Source organism: Nelumbo lutea, chromosome 1 (genome assembly GCF_056320005.1).
Source record: "Nelumbo lutea isolate HS-2025 chromosome 1, American lotus-T2T, whole genome shotgun sequence".
NCBI classification, from domain to species: Eukaryota; Viridiplantae; Streptophyta; class Magnoliopsida; order Proteales; family Nelumbonaceae; genus Nelumbo; species Nelumbo lutea.
Window position 1 is genome coordinate 137,134,861 of NC_142684.1, and position 13,074 is coordinate 137,147,934.

Sequence of the window (13,074 nt, forward strand, 5' to 3'; positions counted from 1 at the left end):
ATGTCGAAGAGGCGACTGGGTCTTAAGTGCCCATGCCAAGGAGGCGACTGGGACTAGCTCGCCCATGCCGAAGAGGCGACTGGGTCTTAAGTGCCCATGCCAAGAGGCGACTGGGACTAACTCGCCCATGCCGAAGAGGCGACTGGGTCTTAAGTGATGAGGAAGTCTTTTATCAGTTCGTTAGTTTGCGCCTGGGCCAGGCCGCTAGGTCGGCGCCCGCACCAAGTTGCCAGGCCATGCGCAGGCCGCGCTAGGCCACCGGGTGGGAGCCTTAGAGTTATGATTGCATTGCATCAGCCTCGTGATGCCGGTCACCCACTCCTACAAGAAGCTACTAGGAACTCAACCTTTGGGGGCAATACTACTAACTTTAGGTCGCTAGCTCGCACGGGAGCCTTGGAAGGCTCGACCAGTAAGGGCGTTCGTGTAGTCTATTGATCACCAACTCCTGCAGAAGCCACGAAGAGCTCATCTTTGTAGAGCTGCTTAGTCTATTAGCTCCCTGCATAGTCTTTGAGTTCATAAAAAATGGAAACTATAAAGCGAGAGCTTCGGTTTCTAAAATGTGAGGACTTAGCTTTCTGGGAGAAGATGACTTAGCTTTTTGGGAAAAGAGGACTTAGCTTTTTGTAGGATAAGAACTTAGCTTTTTGTAGTGTTTCCCACAGACGACGCTAAATGATGTAATGATTTCTTGTCACGTATCAGTTTTTTTGTGCTAAGTACCTCATCATTTCGTTTGCTCCCAAGTGGCCGATGACTCAGAGGTTGAAATGGAGCTCCCTATTGTAGTGCAACCCGGCTGCTCCCTGTAGGAGATGATCTGCTCATTTTTGTAGATGGCAGACCTGGTTGATCCATCATTTTTCTTCTCCCCCTTCACCTCTGGTGGGTGAAGCCTTTATATACTAGAGTCCTCATGGGTTTGGTGGAGTAGTTCCTGGATCATTGCTGTGATGGGATCTGTTTCCGTGTTAGTTGGGGATAACGCCTCCAACCGGTAAGGTTGCCCATTTCCGCCTGAATCGGGGAGTGGGTGAGCTAATATAGCCGTTACTAGTCATAATCCTGTAAAATGCGGGGTACGGTGGTTAGCTCCTCGGGGTTGTCATGCGGTGGTTCGTCTGACTAGGAAGCGAGCTACCCGTAAGGTGCCAAGCTGCATGGTGGCAAGCTGTCTGTAAGTGCCAGGCTGCTTGATGGTGAGCTGCCTGTGAGGTGCTGAGCTGTCTGTAAGGTGCCAGGCTGCATGATGGCGAGCTGCCTATGAAGTGTCGGGCTGCACCTAGTTGTCATGAGGTGCCAGGTGTCATAATGTCATTGGAGGGCCAAATCCACCCTCATCAGTAGGCATTTGAAGATATAATTATATAGGAGAAAGTGAACATTCAAAGTGGATAGAATTCTTCCATTTTTTTTTTCAAGTGTATTCGTGTAATGGTACTCCAGATTTTTTATGAGTTCTCATTAGTGTGTAGTAGCACAAAGCATCAAGTTTAGGAGATCTGGGCTGCAAAAGAGTGAGGTTCATTCATCAAAATGACAAAATCCACTCTTCACTGTTGAAGGTTGAGATGAGATGAGAAGTAGTAAAATGAAAATTAAAAAGAAGCAAGACAAAAGGTCCACCATTGTTTTCACTTTTGTCATGTTATCCCCATTCCCTAAAAATTTCATTAAATAACGTTTTAATCCATCTATTATGGAGAAAGCTTGTAATTAACTCCTTGTATGGTTATTTAACACTTTTTCTGGATCATTCATTCTGAGTTTTTCAATCCATGTAAAGGGTGCATTTACATTGTCAAAACTAAGTGTGAATGGTATATTTTCAGTCTGTTTGGTTCAGAGACGAATTTGAACTTGAATGGAATTGGAATCAATTAGAACGGGATTTCATTCCAAGTGAGGAGGGAGGAATCATTTCACAGAAATGCCTTGGGATGGTATCAAAATCCAGAACCCAGTTTGCTTGTTAATTGATTAATTCAACCAGATTCAGCCCTCTGCTGCCCCTGTATCGTCTGAAACAGTTCCAATCCCTTGTCTGCTTCTTCCATTCCCCAACCTTTCTGCCATCCTTTTCATAGGTTAAACAGATTTTCCTTTACAAATAAATTAAACATGGAAATTATTTTATAAGATAACAAGAAAACAGTCGGTCACTACCATCATATGTATTGGATAGGAAATCTACCCACAAACTCTTCACACGTCCCTACTCATAAGGTACTACTGTATGTATTGGGAACATCTCCTCATGATATTCCAATACACGGGAGTCGTGGAGGATGTTCTCGATACATGGCAGTAGTGTCTTGTGAGGAGGGTCTGTTGACAGCCCAGGCTGTTGAATTTAGACAGCCAAAATTTAAAAATCCTCATGATATCAAAGTATTACTGTCTGATATCATATGCAATAACTTAGATTTGGATATAGATATGTTTTGGAATATATGGATATGGACAAAAGATATGAAAAATACTTGGATATACAAGGAAAAATGTATATAAATAACACTAACTTCAAAACTAAATTATATATGAATAAGATATAAACACATGAGAAATACACAATTCAATAGGTTATATAAAAATAAACATTACAATCAATATCAATGGGACCATAAACATCTACACATAATAAAATAATTATCACTCTATTTCAATATATTTCTAATTATAATTTTCAATTTTTATTAAATTTTGAAAATGTTTACTTATTTAGTATTTTATATAAATAATAACTATTTTTTCAAATAGTAAATATGTTTTCATTTTAGCATTTACTATTTCTATTTTACATATAATTGTAAAATAAAACATATAAAATCATTTAAGGTAGATATTTTTTTTTTATAATTATCGGTTTTTATTAAAGTACACAAACAATGCAAAAGTGATCAATATACAGTTTCATCAAACTAGGCATTGATATTTGATACACATCTGTATTGGTGTATAGCGGACCATATCCACTGGTACAAAGGCATATCATGCCAATACACACAATTCATGAGATACATATTTGATCATGATATCTTGTACAGATAAGATATGCCCCATATAAGGAATATTGTGTTGATACTTTAAACCCTTGATGCTAACACATATGTGAAGAACTCATCACCATTATTCGTTATTCAGCTAAAAACCAAGAAATTCCGTAAAAGACATTTGATTTGTTCTTTTTTTTGGGTAAAAGATTAAATATACCCTAATTTTCTACAAAGACTTAAAACATCTTGTCCTTCATTTTTTTTTTTCAAAATTTAAAAATCTACCCTAAAATTTTTAAACTCATGCAAGTAGTGGGCCCTCTCTCTCTCTATATCTATCTATCTATCTATCTATCTATCTCTATATATATAGCCTTCAATGGTGGCTATTCTTTCTCCACGTGTCCAACTAGTTAAAGATCAATTTCCACCAAGCTTTCTCAAGGTACAAGAACTTTGAGAGCATTGTGGAATTTCATAATCTCTCATGTTCTGCAATGAATCTCTAATTTTTGCTGTACATAATCTCTCATAATTTTGTTGTACATAATTTATATTTTTTATGCTTGACTGAGGTAAAATGTCTTGAAAATTTTTTGGTTCTGATCCATTTTCAGTTCTATTAAGTACCTTTTACTATGTTTCCTTTATTTTTGCAAGTTTTTTTTTTCTTTTGTACCTTCCCTCTATTTTACTCTAGAAATGGCCCAACTTTTTTGTTCTTATTTTCTTCTTTCTTCTTCCACTTCACTCCTCTTTCTTCTTTTTTCCTATATAGAAGGGCAAAATAGAATTTTAAAAATTTTAAATAAGTTATTTAATTGTGGAGATATATTTAAGTCCAGGGGTCAACCCACAAGATATATTTAAGTCTATTTGAAAAACTTAAGTTACATTTTAAGTCAATTAATGAAAACTCAAGGTATATGCAAGTCTTTTTAAACTTTTTTTTTTTTCAAAAGGGGAATATAATATCTAATGGTTGAAGCATGACTAGTGGGAGTGGGGGGACACACAAAAGATTTCGAATCCTTTAGGGTTATCATTTGTCAACCAGGTGATCAACCCTTTCTTTGGCTTCACCCAACTTAGGCCTTTGGGCTAAAACCATTTAAATTTTGACAAAAGCCTCATCTAAGCCCACCCAAATTGCACCCCTACTTGAAAGCTGTGCTTATGTGGAGGTTGAATTGTTTTTGCCTCTTGCTTGCGGGTCACCATTTTGACCATCCAGGTCCAATGAGTTGGATCATGATACGTCTATTTATATGTATCTATGTATGCATATTTTATATTTTTTATTTCAGTCTTTAAAGTTTTATTTATAAAAAATGCTTAATTTTGGAATTTAAGGCCAAACATTTTTTTCTTTTGTAAAAGTAGTGGGATTTGGTGCCTTGGAACATGTAGATCTCAAAAACTTGTCCAGCCAAGTATACTAGGAGGGGGGAGTCCTTGGCCCCCTTTGTTAAATCATTATTTATAATTGGAGATTGGGTCAAAATGTAATAAATTGGATCCCTACTTCTTCTGCTCCCTATCTCATTTTCTTATTCAACTTGGCCCCTACAAAAGAAAATCCTTGGCTCCGCCAGTGAAGTTAAGCATGCGTTTTAATGTGTAACCCATGACCCAATGGTTAAGTCAAATAAGTCAATGATTCAATCACCTACATCAAATGGGTTTTGATCAAGTCAACAATTTTCCTTTTGTCAAAACCCTGGATTTTAAGAAAACCAGACTAGAAATTATGATTGGGTGGGGATTCAAACAATTCAACCATCTGGATCAATGATGGATTTAAAACACTGCCTAAAAATGTATTAGAAGACATGAATATAGGCAACTAGACCATTATATTGTTCTTGAGTATGGATCCACATGAGTGGAACTGTGGAAGTTGTGGTCCATGTTTTCACCTAATAAGGGAAATTTTTCGATTAGTACTCTGTACTTTGGGCCTAGTGCCACTTTGGTTCCTGAACTTTAAAATGCGATAATCTAGTATCCAAACTTTTAAAATGTGACAATCCAATACCTGCCGTTAATTATCTGTTAACCAGTTGTTAAGTGAAAATTGAAAAAGACACAAATGCCTTTCAAGTGTTATTTAATTTTCTTTACCAACCATCTAAATGTTGACAAAAAAAATTAACAATCCCAAATCCTTGCCCTTTTCATTCAAGAAAGTTGGGGTCACATTTGAGTAGGCATTCTGGTGACCCCAACTTTCTTGAATAGAAGAGGCAAGGATCTAAAACTATTAATTTTTTATCAATGTTTGGATGGTTGATAAAGAAAATAACATAAAATTTAAAGGTATTTATGTTTTTTTCAAATGTCACTTAATGGTTGATTAACAACTAATTAACAACAGGTACTGGATTGTCATGTTTTAAAAATTAAGATACTAAATTATTACAATTTAAAATTCGAGGACCAAAGTGGCAATAGGCCAAAAGACTAAAGTATAGGGTACTAATAGCGAATTTTCCCAATAACTAAAGATGATGCAAAGGGAAGGAGATGGGTAATGGGTTTTGATGAAGGAAGATTTAGCCCGACCTCATCATTACGCAACACATGGCAAAGGCAACAGCTCAGCACAACAGCGCAGGAACCAGCGGTCCGAACTCCCTCCCAGCGGTCCGAACTCCCTACTAGGAGCTTGAACTCCCTACAAGGAGCCCGAACTCTCCCTTAGGCCCCAAGCCTCACACAAGGCAACGACCTGAACTGGCCATCCCCACGACAGTTCGAGACACTCCCCTATCCGAACTCAAGACTTCACATTGCTCACGACTCTAGCACTTCACCTCCAAGATGCCAAACTGAACAACCGTACCTCGCCTGACACTGAGGTAGTTCGTACCTAGGGGCGGCGCACCTGACTGACCTGGGATCTGACGCTTGAGAGCCGCACTCAAATGGCCACCTGCCACCGTCACCTGCTACCGCCATCTCCAGTTACAGAGACGGCTTCGACAAAGAGAGCAGTGGCGGTTTTGTCCCAGTAGAGGTGATGACACCTGAACTGGCAGGAGCGCAGAGATAGTCATACCCGACTTGACAGAAGCCTCAGAGTGAGTGCGCGAAGTGGTTATAAAAGGCTTCGTAGCCCCCAAGAACAAGGTATGTGAACTTTGCGCCATCTGGTTTTATCTTGCCTTTGAGAGAATACTAACTTGAGCTTCGGAGCAATCTCACCGGGTTCCCCTCGGAGTTCCCTTATCTTCTCCGTTTCAGGCTCTCCATTGCTCCAGTTAGAGGCAAGGCCGTTGATAGCTAAGACCAGCCGAATTGCGCACCATCAATTGGCGCCGTCTATGGGAAAGCTTCTAAAAGCCTCCCTCTAAAACTCTCTTAACCTCTTCTTCTTCCAAAAAACTCCAAGTCCCTGTGGTGTGCATCGGACAGTTCACCATCCCCCTTCTAGTGGATGGGATCCCAGCTTGAATGTGCCATAGGCAGTGGCGCCCCTAAACCTTCCTACCCTGAACATCCCTCTTCCACTCCCTATCGAAACAACTTTTGTTGAACCAAATGCTTTCCCCCTGGCGACCCACCCCTGGTGACCCGCTAGAACCAGTTCGACGACCTGATCCAATGCATGCGGGCAATGCAAGACCAAATGCAATAGTTCCAGCAGCATCAACTCCAACAGCACCAAGTATTGCACCATCTCTCTCAACATCACTATCAGCAACAGTTCCCTCAACTACCCTTGAACCAGTCACTGCTTTCGCCTCGGCACCCTGCTCCGAAGCCGGTTAAGGCCTCTCCTCAGGGTGGACGCCCTCACCGAGGAGAAGCCTCCCAACTCCAGAACCCCCCTAATAGCCAGGCCTCATCCCCAGGCTGAAGGGAAAGGAAAATCACCCATGCCTCGCAGCTCGTAGGCGAGTCGGGAACCTCGCCCGCAAAGTCAGCACCTTGGCGCTCCAAGCCTGAGTTCCCGCTCACAGAGAACCGGTTCAGCGCCCTAGCAGCAGACTACCAACATTCCGGGCCCATCAAGCTCGGCAACACAGAGGCCAGCAGTGCCAGTACCAAGCCCGCTCAACAACGAAGGTGCCGACGAACTCGCCGAACTGCCACCCGTGTCCTGCCTGAGCTCAGAGGTAAGGAAGAGATGAGCTTAGATGAGGTAAAAGCTACCCCAATTCTCTTAGTTCCTTCCCCCCTCGCATCAGAACTCCCGACAGTCCCCATGCCCAGAGACTTCAAGCTCCCACCTTTGGACAAGTATGATGGGTCATTTGACCCCAACGACCACGTCGATGCTTTCTAGTCCCAAATGCACCTCACTAGGGCCAGTGAATCATGCATGTGCGTGGCCTTCACCACCACCTTCAAGGGGGTGGCCTGCACCTAGTACAGGAACCTAGCCCCCGGGTCAATAAGAAGCTGGATCCAGTTCGTGCAGGTCTTCATCACACACTTCGTTACCAACAAGCGGTGCCCCAGAACCGAGGAAAGCATCTTCGGAGTAGTCCAGAGGGAAGGAGAATCCATCCGGGGCTACATCAAGCGATTCAATGAAGCATGCTTGCAGATACTGCGATTAGACCCTATAGTACAACTCACGGTGGCCAAGAGAGGAGTAACGCACAAGGAGTTCAAATGGCACATGGTAGCTAGCTAGCCTGCGATCGTGGCCGAATTTCTCAAGCTCGCGGACATGTTCATGAAAATAGAGGAAGAAATCAACCAAAGAACCGAAGGCGGGGTCGAGAAAAGAAAAAGAGAAGGTGAGCCCTCCAACCCAAGCGACAGAAAAAATGAGGCTCGGGAGGCGAAGCCAAGCTAGCCGTCCCAAGCTCTCTTAGCAGTTCGGACGGATTACATGCCGTTAAACACAAGGCGGACCAAGATCTTGATGATGATCAAGGACGCCCCATACGTAAAGTGGCCACCTCACCTAAAGAGTAATCCAAACGAGAGAAATAAAAATTTGTACTGTAGTTTTCATAGAGATCACGGTCATAGTACCGAACAATGTAATAGTCTCCGGGACGAGATAGATGAACTCATCCTTCACGGATACTTGAGAAATTTTGTACAACATAATGATAATAATAATAAGGCAGGTCGGCAAGGGGAGCACGGAAAGGATGCCCCCGAATCCAGCAACAGACCGGCCGAAGCGTTGCAGCGACAGCCTCCAGAAGAGAGGCCAGTTTGGGGAACCATCCATGTGATAGTGGGAGGTTCGATGGTAGCAGGGTGTACTTCGGCAGCAGCCCGGACATCAATTCGCGAGGCAGCCCGAGAAGAACAGAACCCTCCAAAGAGGCCGAAGACAAAAGAACCGATCTTTTTCACGGAAGATGATGCACGAGGTGTCCACTACCCCCATGATGATGCGCTTGTCATAAAACTAAGGATCAGCGACTTCGATGTCAGGCGCGTACTTGTGGATTCAGGTAGTTCGGCGGACATCCTCTTCAAGTCAGCATTTGACCAGCTACAGTTGCAGAGAAGCGAGCTGAAGCCCACAAACACTCCTCTGGTGGGCTTCAGCGGAGAGGAAGTCAGGCCCCTGGGGAAGATAACAGTACCTATGGAAGTCGGCACATGGCCTTGCGCAGTCAGACTCAACCATGATTTCCTGGTGGTCGCGACCCCCTCCCCATACAATGCCATAATAGGGCGGCCAATTACGCATATTCTGTGGGCAGTGATCTCCACTTACTATCTAGCAATGAAGTTCCCTACAGACTTCGGTGTGGGGGTAGCGTGGGGTGACCAGCTTGAGTCCCGCAAGTGTTATGTTGTCACCCTGAAGGGAAAAACCAAGGTATCCGACGACCTCGAAATGGAGCGGCCTATGGAGCAAGGCGAGGAACGAGCTTCACCCATAGAGGAAACGGTCGCGATCCTAACCTTGGCTATAGATCCGGCTCGAACGCTACAGATCAGTGCTTCCATCAAGGAGCCTCTATGAACCGAACTTGTGAGTTTTTTAGTTTAAAATTTAGATATTTTTGCATGGTCCACGGCCGATATGCCCGGTATTGACCCTGACCTTATAACTCACAAACTTAACACTGACCCTGTAGTCAGACCCATTAGATAGAAGAAACGCAACTTAGCCCCAGAGCGCTGGAAGGCGGTTGACAAGGAGGTCGAATGCTCCTCGCGGCAGACTTCATAAGGGAAGTTCATTACCCGAGCTGGGTAGCCAACCCAGTACTGGTGAAAAAGGCAAACGACAAGTGGCGCACGTGCGCCGACTACACCGACCTGAACCGAGCTTGCCCAAAAGACTGCTTCCTTCTCCCCAGAATTGACCGCCTAGTGGACGCAACCTCGGGACATGAGTTGCTAAGCTTCTTGGACGCCTACTCAGGCTACAACCAAATCAGGATGGACCAGTCCGATGAGGAAAAAACCAGCTTCATAACCGAGTTTGGCCTGTACTGCTACAAGGTCATGCCCTTCGGACTGAAGAATGCTGGGGCGACCTTCCAAAGACTTGTAAATAAGATGTTTCGACCCTTAATTGGCACAAAAATAGAATGTTATGTAGACGACATGGTCGTCAAGACGCAGTTCTCACAGGAATTAATACAAGACTTAAATTCTATCTTCCAAATTTTGCGTCAATTTAGCATGAAACTGAACCCCAACAAATGTTTCTTCGGTGTCACCTCGGGTAAGTTCCTAGGGTACATTGTCAACCGGCCCAGTATTGAGGCCAACCCGGAAAAGATAAAGGCCATCCTAGATATGAGACCACCCTAAAAGGTAAAAGAGATTCAGAGGCTAAACGGCCGCATAGCCGCTCTGAGCCGCTTCATGTCTAAATCGACAGACCGCTGTCTGCCTTTCTTTAAGGCAATCAAAGGCAAAGGATTCAAATGGACCCGAGACTGCCAGCTCGTGTTCGACGAGCTAAAGAGCTACCTCGCCATTGTGGTAACCATAGCCAGGCAATAAAAGAAGTAGATTGGGTCTAGCGGCCCATCTATTATGTTAGTAAAATTCTGCAGGGAGCAGAGACGAGATACCCACAGATAGAAAAGCTAGCATACGCATTGGTAATTGTAACTCGGAAACTCCACCCATATTTCCAGGCTCACACTGTCATCGTCTTGACTAACAAACCTCTGAGGCAAGTCTTACTCAAGCTCGAGGTTTCTGGTCGACTGACGAAGTGGGCCATCGAGTTCAGCGAGTACGACCTCCAATACAAGCCACAAACTGCCATTAAGGCCCAAGCCTTAGCAGATTTTATCACCGAGTGCACATTGAGCCTTGGAGCCCCTGGGCCGGTTGAGCCCGAGATCCCCAGTTCGAGTGAACCCAGAGCTCCCAAGCCAATAGAGTCTGAACCCCGTGAAGTAGCAGCCAGTGTGGCATCTCTCCTAGTTAGGCCAAGCACAAACTGGTGAGGAGCCTTGGATCCTTCACGTAGATGGCTCCTCGAACCAACAAGGCAGCGGGGCTGGAATAGTCCTACGCGGCCCGGGTGGCACAAAATTGGAATACGCACTACGCTTTGAGTTTGCGGCATCCAACAACGAGGCGGAGTATGAGGCACAAATAGTCGGGTTGAACCTAGCGCAAAAGGTAAGAGCAAAGCACATAGTTATCTGCAGTGATTCCCAGCTCATGGTCAACCAGGTTACGGGCGAATACGAAGCACGCGAGCTCTCTTTGATCATATACTTGGCAAAAGTAAAGAAGGCTCTTCTCAACTTCCAGTCACACTTCATTAGGCAAATCCCGAGGTCAGAGAACACTGAGGCCGATGCCTTGTCCCGATTAGCCAACACGAGTCACAACACCATGAGAACTGTGTACATAAAGGACTTACCTCAGCCTAGCATTCTCGGTGGGGCAGAGGAGGTCGCTCCCGTCCTTGAAGCAAAGCCGAGCTGGATCGACCCACTCGCGAGCTTCTTGCTAGATGGAACCCTCCCTGCGGACCACAATGCAGCCAAGAGGGTGCAGCGCCAGACAGCCAAATACGTCATAATAGACTAACGGTTGTACCGACGGTCCTACATGCTCCCCTACCTGCATTGCTTGCGACCCGCCGAAGCTGAGCTCGTACTCCGCAACACTCATGAAGGACTGTGCGGCAGACACTCGGGGCGCAGAGCTCTCGCCCAAAAGGCACTTCGACAAGGATACTACTGGCCAACGATGAAGGCAGAAGCTGTTGAGCTCATCAGAAAATGTGACAAGTATTAGAAGCACGCCATTATCCAGCATCAGCCAGCTTCCGACCTCAAATACCTCACCAACCCATGGCCCTTTGCGCAATGGGGCATCGACCTCCAGGGGCCATTCCCGCCAACAATAGGTGGGAGAAAGTTCCTAGTGGTGGCAGTAGATTACTTCACAAAATGGATAGAACCTGAACCTCTAGCAACAGTTACAGCCCGAAACATGCAGAACTTCTTTTGGAAGAGCATAGTATGTCGCTTCGGGCTACCTCGGGTACTGATCTCCGACAACGGCAAATAGTTCGAGGATATCAAGTTCCAAGAATGGTGCCAAAATATGGGAATTCATCAGAACTTCACATCGGTCGCACACCCATAGGCAAATGGTCAGACAGAAGTAATGAACATAGCCATCCTCCACAGACTGAAAGCACGACTAGACCGAGCTAAAGGGTTGTGGGTGGATGAGCAACCAAGTGTTCTATGGGCTCACCAAACTATAGAAAAAACCACCATAGGAGAGACCCCCTTTAACCTCACCTACGGGACCGAAGCGGTAATCCCGACAGAAATCGAAATACCTACACTGCAACTAGAAGCATATGATGATCAGACAAACGGAGATGAGTTACGCACTAACCTCAACCTACTGGATGAGGTAAGGGACCTCGCGCACATCCGGACAACGGCCTACCAGCAAAAAGTAGCTCGGTACTACAATGCCAGAGTAAAGAAGCGGAGCTTCTGCGTCGACGACCTGGTTCTCCGTAAGATCATGGTGCCTGAACCTGGTGTGGGAAAACTTGGACCAAATTGGGAAGGACCCTACAGAGTATAAAGAGCGCTCGGGGGGCATACGAGCTCGAAACCTTAGAGGGAAAACAAGTACCCCGAGCGTGGAACATCGTCAACTTAAGGCGATACTACCTATAGATCACCAAGCGAAGCAGACAAAATCGCTACCAGAGCCGAAGGACTTGCATACCGAGCTGACGAAGGCTCAAGCAAAGTAGGCAAGCAAAGAAAAGTGTCAACCAAAGGCTCAGGCAAAGCAGAAACAACGAACTAATAGAGACACCGGCATATCATAGAGTATTAAACACCAATCGGGCGAATGGTCAGTTTGGGAGAAAGAATAACCAACACTTAACCAAAAGAAAAGTCATTCCATTACAAAATAAGGGAGTGTACATTTCGAAGAAAAAATTGCATTTCACAGGCCCGGAGCTACTTCTTCATTATCAGAAGGCACTTCAACAATACCCGAAGGTCCTACCTCGCCCTCGGAATCTGGCTCACCATCAGCAGCGTTGGCCATCTCCTGAGTTATGCGCGAAGTGGATATGGCACTGATATCGAGCTCAGGGTACGTGTTCCGGATCATCCACTGGCTTAGTTTAAAACCCCTTATATACGAGTCCACCATTAGGTCATCAAAGTGCAACAAGGCGATGTACTCATCAACGACCTTCTTCTTGGCATCTTCAATTCCTTGAGAAAAGATCTGTGTCCTCTCTCTAATGTCCTCCTGAAGGTATTCAACCTGATGCTGCAGATCTAGCCTCAGGTCTGCCATGTGTTTCACAATAACCCCCACTGCCTCGGCATCTCTCTGAGACCTTGCCTACCGGGCCATAGCAGCGCGAGCAGCCTTCTCAGCAGCTTAGGAAGTCGCCTCAGCAACGACCTTCTTCTTGGCATCTTCAATGCCTTGAGAAAAGATCTGTGTCCTCTCCCTAATGTCCTCCTGAAGGTATTCAACCTGATGCTGCAGACCTAGCCTCAAGTCTGCCATGTGCTTCACAATAACCCCCACTGCCTCGGCATCTCTCTGAGACCTCGCCTGCCGGGCCATAGCAGCGCGAGCAGCCTTCTCAGCAGCTTAGGAAGTCGCCTCG